The sequence below is a fragment of the Lepisma saccharinum genome, unplaced genomic scaffold, assembly GCF_977018435.1.
Source record: "Lepisma saccharinum unplaced genomic scaffold, izLepSacc3.1 HAP1_SCAFFOLD_247, whole genome shotgun sequence".
NCBI lineage: Eukaryota > Metazoa > Arthropoda > Insecta > Zygentoma > Lepismatidae > Lepisma > Lepisma saccharinum.
In genome coordinates, this window is record NW_028143013.1 from 394,685 (window position 1) to 402,976 (window position 8,292).

The window sequence follows — 8,292 nt, forward strand, 5'->3', positions numbered from 1 at the left end:
GGCAGAAATCTTCCCTTCGAAAACCCGTTTCTAACTGGAACTGTGAGGCGGAGAAAGAGCGAACTAGGCCGCTGAACCCCCGAGGGACGTGAAGCGCGTGAAAAAAAGTGTTGCATATGAACTGTGGTTTCAACAAAACAATAAATATTGTGATTTGAAAATAATTAGAGATTTGAGATTGATTGATCTATCTCTGCTAGACTAGCTACTCCTCAGTGCAGGTCACTGGTTATTTGTATCTCTTATATCATACGAGGCTTATTCTTACTACAATCACTATATGTCCCTGAGGCCTAAATTCCATTGATTGAAGCTTAATGCTTAGGCTGTAAAGGGGGCACTTAGCATGTATAACAAAATTTCATAGGACAATACGAACCTTACAGAGGATTGTAGGAGGCATAGGACCACACGCCAGACTCTTATTAGCCTGCAAGAAGCACTTACGGGGAGTACTACGAGGAAACGAAGTTAAGGTTAGCTGTTACACAACCAATATTTGCTATTTCCAAGTGACTACCAGTGGCGTAGCATGGACATTTCGATTGGGAGCGCCAAGTCCGAAGGAAGGGTCGGCCCTTTCTTGCTTAATAATTTACTTATGGAATTAGTCGCCACAGGTATTGTTTATTTTCCTGAAGTCAGCTGGGTTTTCAATATAACATCATCATCCATGTATGTTTTAGCTAGAAAATTAGATGCCTCACTATGCCACAAATGTTTTGAACTCTGGCGTTTTATACCTTTCTGCATGACGCAAATCATTAAAAACCTACCTGAATCATAAGCGCCTCTGCACAACAGTAGATGTCATTGTTGTGGATGATCCAACTACTGATTGATTTAGTTTATTTTACTTCGCTTTTCTACCACTTTTGGTTAATCGTGAATATGAATATGAGTGATGATATTGATGAAGGAACACTGACAAAGAACACCCGTGCTCACGCCGGGATTCGAACCAGGGACCTCTGTCGTCTTGGCGCACTGTGCAAAGCAGAGTGGATGTTCCAAATATCGTACACTGTACTGACGTAACAGTGCCGGTTAGTAATTCAGACCACTGTTTATTACATCTTGAGAATGCTGATAAACATTTTAAAATAATTTTGTCCAGAGACCATTCGATGTTAAGAGTTTTCAAATGAATGCTAAACATTTCCATTGAGACAATATTAAGTAGTTAGATAATAACGAAAAAATACAATAAAAGATTAATAGTTTTGTGGGTTAAGTGGTAGAGCAGCTACAGGCTGAATTTCTACCACGAGGACTTCACCAACTTATTTGACAAAAACTGTGTTGATCTTTTAGTTTCTAATGCACATCGCTGTTCGTGAGATAAATTATACAATGCAGTGGCCAATAAAAAGAAGTATATTTGAGATTGGTAAAGTTACGTCAGTCAATAGTGCGTATTTTAGCATCACATAGCACGAGTTGCATGAGCGCGAAGAACCGGGTAGGAATTCTACCTCTGTCGTCTGCTTCAGAAGGCAGGAAGGGCCACATGAACCAATCACGGTTAGACCTCTCTGCTCCGTACGCTGGCGTACGAGAGAGCATTTACGCGCGTGCTGTAGAAATCGAAGCTTTCCCTCCAGAAAGGCAGCAAGGAATATAGTCCTGTACGCCGAATATGCTCGGCGTCCGGCCGGGAAAGGCATTGAAAAGAGATGCTAGATCGAGTGTTGAGAGTGAAGCGTTGCAAGCAGATCGCGAAAAATTGCTATTATAATGCCATGAAGGTCAAACATATATGAAATTAGTCACGTTTTACTTTATAATCACAACATTTAAACATTTTTGAAATTTTAAATCTGGGAACGCCGGGCGTACGGGCGTACTATAACGCTACGCCACTGGTGACTACATGTACAGTTCTGTTCAGAAAATCTGACACACTCGTTTGAGTTAAAGATCAACTTCGGAGCCGATCGAGTGTGGCAGTCCAGCCGAAGTAAAGGTTCGGGTAAACAGCACTCTGCAGTGTTGCTTACCACGGAAGTTTTTCACCGGATGCAGGGAATTTTCTGACTTGCCAAGTGAAAAGAAACGGTTACAATGCAGTGTCCAATTTTAAAAGAGAATGGCGGGAAAATTCAGGAAAATAAGTTCGAGATAATCAGTATCCCATAACTAATAAAAAAACAACAAAAAAAACCTGCCTCAATCCCTTTGCTTGCGAAAAGCTGATGTTCATTTGAAAGCAGAGGGAAGTGGATGGTGATTCCATTACATCTTTCCCTAGATTAACGTAACAGGAAAGTCGACGTTCACCAAGAGGACCCGGGTTCGAATTCCGACCTGAGCGTGGGTGTTCTTTGCGAGTGTCCCTTCATCAATTTGCCCATATCATCAGGCACGTATCCAGAAATTCTTTTCGGGGGGGGGGGGATCTAAACATCATTTTTACAGGGGTATAGATAGAACCTCGCAAGGTTTAAGGTCGATGGTGGCGATTCCTTCTTCTTCTTTCAGAACGTGATGTCAGGACATTTTTTATCACTCGACTCCTCTGTTGCAATGTATGAACGTTGTGTTTGTGCCGAAACAATCTCAGTATGTGTATGTGTGTCCGTTTCACGAATCTGTTATGCAATGGACAATCCATTCGAATGTGTTCTCCCAGGTTTGGATATGATCCTTTATGGTGTTGTCACCTGCCTTCGAAACGTAACCTTAACAAAAATCCTAACTTTCCATCCTTGTGACTTGGATCTTCAAGATTTAGGAAGAATTCAGACCGAAGGCACACACACGTCGTTTGCAATGAGTGACCCAATCAACAGAAACTTTTCGCATCGTAGAGGCACGACAGGCTGCACATGCCTGTGTTCGATTTGTGAAATCCTCAACGACACGTATAGCTTGTAGCTTCGGTGTAAAACCTGGTGGGTCAATCTCATTGTCACCTTGAAACGGCAGCTCGTGTTGACCACGGAAGAAAAATATCTTGTCAACCGGTGGGAATGTCCCTTAGTTTTATTCTATCTCCTTTTTCTGTGCTTGTTAATTAAACAGGCAACATCTTACGGTTGGACATACACAAGAGATGTGCCATGCAGAAATTTTAGCGGAAAATGCTGACTCCACCAGGCACACCGTACCATTGCTCTACAGAGACAGCAAAAGATCAAGCGAAGCCAAGGGTGACTCGGTAGCTCAGTTGGTAGAACAAAGAATGGCACGGTATATGCCAGAGACCCTGGATTTGGAGTCATGGTCGAGCTTGCTATTTCCGCTAAAATTTTCACATAAGCAAAATCTTCTTGCTTTCTCTTCTCGACATTCATAAAATTTTCGGCCTTCATGGCTGTCCCTTTGTGGTAGTTAGTGTTTGAGTGTTTTTCCAAAACAGTTGACTTAAAAGTCCTTTTTTAACCCACGAAACTCTCGGACTGCATACACGAAACTTGGTCCGGTCACTAATAAATCGTCACTCAAAACTTAGATTTTCAGTCGATCTGTGCAGCTTATTTCCTTTTTTATTTTTTTATTATTTTTTTAAATGATGCTCCAATGACCATTACTGCTGAAATATTTCCTTTAGAGACCTTCGATCTCTTCGGCTCATGACCCGAAACTAGCACTACACTGTCGGCAATGTCTTCAGCTTTGGACTCGAACTTGTACGGTACTAATAGTGGTAGACTTCAGCACTTTCCAGGATAATGTGTCACTAGTCCTCTCCACCCCCCTCCTCCCCCGGAATCTCTACATCTTGTAAAACTGTCAATGGACACTGACTGATCACTAATCGACTGCCACACTTACTCGTGAAGTCTTATTGAATTATTCTGGTGAACAGACCAACTGGTGTGAAATTGAATCCGCGTATTTATATCCATATTATATTCTAGAATGTTCCGCACTTTTTTTGTAGTAATGCAATCGCCCGACTCATGGCGCTACCTTCAACAGTGCTTGTTGTGCAACTTTCAAATGCTGACAACTCTTTAAAAAATGCTCAGGTTCGTTGCGACAACACCGAAAGAGCAAGAAAAGTTTACATACAATATTATCAATAGCAGGGTTATCCTTCAGGGTTCTAGAACATTCTCCGCCTTTCCTCGATAATTATATTTCTCCTTAAATTATAATCACAATATTTTATTTCACACACACAAGCCAAAAACCTCATTTTATCTAGTGTAAATCGAAAAATTTCGGAGAGGTCTCGAGCCCCCCTCTGGATACGTGCCTGTATAGCATCATTTATCTTCTTCGGCGCAATTAACTAAAAGTGGAAAAAAAGCGAAGCTAACAAAAAATAAAATATATTGACGTTCTAGATGCGGACGGGAGGAAATAAACAATCCAAGGCAATAAGAATATTTATCACGGCCCGAATAATGTGACTTCAGGATCCCTTTTGTTACTTTCTCTTACGTATGCAAACTGCTTTTCTAGCTTGTAATTTGAACACTAAAGTAAGATATAAAGCTCCCAAAATCAATGCAGGCTGGATGAATGTCTTCATAATTTTCCTGAGAAGTCACTCTTCTTCGTCAAAAAGTTAGTTTAAAAATATAATTATTTATGTGCCATTGACTTATAAGATTCCTCGCCACATATCAGAATCTGCTATGTTGACCGAAGCTAGAGAACGAAGATTATTGAGGGTTGGAAACACTAACCTTGCACAAGAGCACGTCTGCTATTGTCTTCGATCGTCTTCATTAATATACACACAACATTAACTTATAATCTGTGAGCAATGTGTGCACAGCTTAGAGACACTATACCATGAAGCGTATTGCTTTCAAATCAATGTAATTAGAGAGAAGGGACATTGAAAGTTTGGAGCCGGACGGGTAACAGTGCAATCTTCAGGAGAAATCTCCCTAATAGCATGCTTTCCCGCACAGCGGCTTGTCTATGTCGGTAAAACTCCAGTTTCGTAAGCTGAAATCCTAGGTTCGATTCCCCTTGTGGTCAAAGTTTTTTTCCCCTTTTTCTGCCAAACGGGTGCCACCAAAAGTATTTCACCGAGTCACAGCTTTATACTTTGTTGTTGTTCGTGTGGCAAGGAGAACATAGTTATTGAAAGGTCTATGCGTGTGGTATAATTTTGATTTGGAACGTATTTCTTCTTGATTGCCTTGTTACTGAAACTCCGTGTATATGACAACCACTCTGATGTTTCCTTCTGGTAACAATCCCACCGTAAGATCAAACTCTGTTCAAAACTTTGGGTTACATCGATAAGTAAATATTAATGTTTTCCGTCATTCATTTGTCACTTCCCTCGGTTCACCCCCCCCCCCGCCACACACACACAAACAAACATTAACAGACTGGTTGCACGATGGATTTTATATCGGTAATTTCTGGATGGAAGGAGGAATTTACTGTTAAAATTTAAAAGTCAAGACATTGGTGTCTGCCATGAAGGTGTTTTTATTAAAAACAAACACAAATAATCTTTAACTACTATTATTGGACGAAAATCGTTGATGTTATGTTTAGTAAACAAACGTAAATTCATTTTATTGATAATTAGATTTAGATATTTGAATAATTTGTGATATTTTTCAAGATGCATTTTCTCATCCCTCTTACCATTGGTAGCTACTCCTTCCTCCAATAAGATTAAATTTACAATTTTTCTAATCTTCGTCATTTTTAATTTCCAACCCATTTTTCCTTGCGTCCTATATTTTATGTTTACTTACAAGCGGAGGCACGCCACCCTAGCTCCCCTTCCAGACTAACATGTGTGTGCTGTTCATTTGTGTTTGTGATTGAATCATTCAACTTATCGCCATACATCCTCATCTTCGCGATTAGCAAAAAGTAACAGAAAATAGAAGTAGAAATTAATGAAAGTAAATCAGCCAACAAATTATGTAATTGAAACTTCCTCTTCTCGCGCTGTCGCGACAGCGCTAGACAAAGATAAGTAAGGACGCGAAATCCCGAAATGTGAAAAAAAAGATGCAATTTTAAACATTCTGCACGTAACTACACCCCCCATGATGAAATATGCATGAGTTTTATTCGCGAAGTAATGCGAAATGTGTGCGTTTCCAAGAAATGAACGCTTTTTCGCGAAATAACCGTGAAATATCATCAAATTAAGAAGAAAACACGCAAAAACCGGCAATCGAAGTTGTGCGCGCTAACTGTCTATTTGTAACGAAACGTTTGCCTAAAGTTTCCTACCACTTGCAGCTGAAGAACGTTTTATCTTCGATCACATAACATATGGCCTCTAAATACTAAGCCTTGTTTAGCAAGAAAAGTAAACTTTCCTTGCCCCACCCACTCGCCGCTACTGGCAATTACAGTTGAAATCTAAGTACTTGTGTATGTGTACAGTATATACAAATGAAGTAGTTTATCAATGTATAGCTCTTTTGTATGTTGTTTCCTCTCATGATGAAAAAGTGTGTGCCAATTTTTTTTCCACCGCTGGTATATACCGTTGATCTAACATTTTATTTACCGCTCTCCTCAGATTTTATTTACCATAAAATTGTCTCCCTAAAGATAAGGAATCAAGTATTTCCGTCGAAACTGGCTCCTCACCAGGAAGCAAGAGTGAGGTTCCATGCAGAAACCTTCGCACACAATGAGTGCATAGAGCGCATGCGTCGTGGGGCTGACACATCTCCTTTTACTCTTTAAATTAGAAGTCTGAAAGTTCATGACCTGAGTTCGAAACCTGGTGAGACCATTTTTTTAAAATTTTTTTCAACGTAAAAAGTTACATGTGACATGTTTAGAAATTATATTAAATTATTTCGGCTCAATTTGGCATTTACGAATATGATTAATGCATAACATAATTGTGAAAGCCGCCAACTTTCAATTAAATAGAAAACATTGAAATGTCAAAAAGTAGTGCCAAAGGGAAACCTATATTGAATTGAAACCAAATGAATGACGGAAAACATTAATATTCACTTATCGATGTAACCCAAAGTTTCGAACTTAAATTCTGTGATTTTTCTTTCACAGAAATATAACGTTTGATCTTAAGGTGGGATTTGTTACCAGAAGAAAACATCAGAAGTGGTTGTCATATACAGTAACAACGCAATAATGAAAAAAAATACGTTCCAAATCAAAAATAATTATTATTTTCTCTTTGCCACACGAACAACAACAAAGTATAAATGGAATACTTTTGGTGGCACCCGTTTGGCAGAAAAAGGAAAAAAGAACTTTGACCACACGTGGAATGGAACCTAGGATTTCAGCTTACGAAACTGGAGTTTTACGGACAAGGACACAAGCCGCTGTGAGGAAAAGTATGCTATTGCTATTAGGGAGATTTCTCCTGAAGATTGCACTTTTACCCGTCCGGCTCCAAATTTTCAATGTCCCTTCTCTCTAATTACATTAATTTGAAAGCAATACGCTTCATGGTATAGTGTCTCTAAGCTGTGCACACATTGCTCATAGACTATAAATTAATGTTGTGTATGTATATTAACGAAGACAGCCGAAGACGTGCTTTTGTGCAAGGTTAGTGTTTCCAACCCCTTCGTGCTCTAAAGCTTCTGTCAACATAGCAGATTCTGATATGTGGCGACGAATATTATAATTCAATGGCACATACATAATTATATTTTTAAACTAACTATTTGATGAAGAAGGATGACTTTTCAGGAAAATATGAAGACATTCATTCAGCCTGTATTGATTTTGGGAGCTTTTTCAATCCTACTTTCGTGTGGAAATTACATGCTAGAGTAGTGATATTGGTTCGTTTCCGGCCATTTATTTATTTTACCCTGTTTTCAGCTAATTTTCTAAGGGGGGAAAGATTAAAAAATTTCAATTTTTACCATTTTTATAGTATAAAATTATTTTTTTTATCAAAGCTCACTCATAGGGGACAAAATTTACTTTTGAGCATATATTTACAATTATTACATTTTTTAAGAGAAATAGATATATTGATAGTGATTTTGAGTTATTTTTCAATGCTGTATAGTGCTGCGTATATAATTATTTCTTAAATGCGTGTATATTCTGAGTTACGAGTACTGCAGTGCTGCGTATATAATTATTTCTTAAATGCGTGTATATTCTGAGTTATGAGCACTGTACAGTGCTGCGAATATAATTATTTCTTAAATGCATGTATATTCTGAGTTATGTGTGTTGCAGTGCTTCGTATATAATTATTTCTTAAATGCGTGTATATATTCTAAGTTATGTGTGCTGCAGTGCTGCGTATATAATTAGGGTAACTTCGGTGAATAACGCCAGGCGGGAAACAACGCCATTTCAAAGTTTCAACTCTGAAAACATGGACTCATGTAAAGTTAAGGGGTG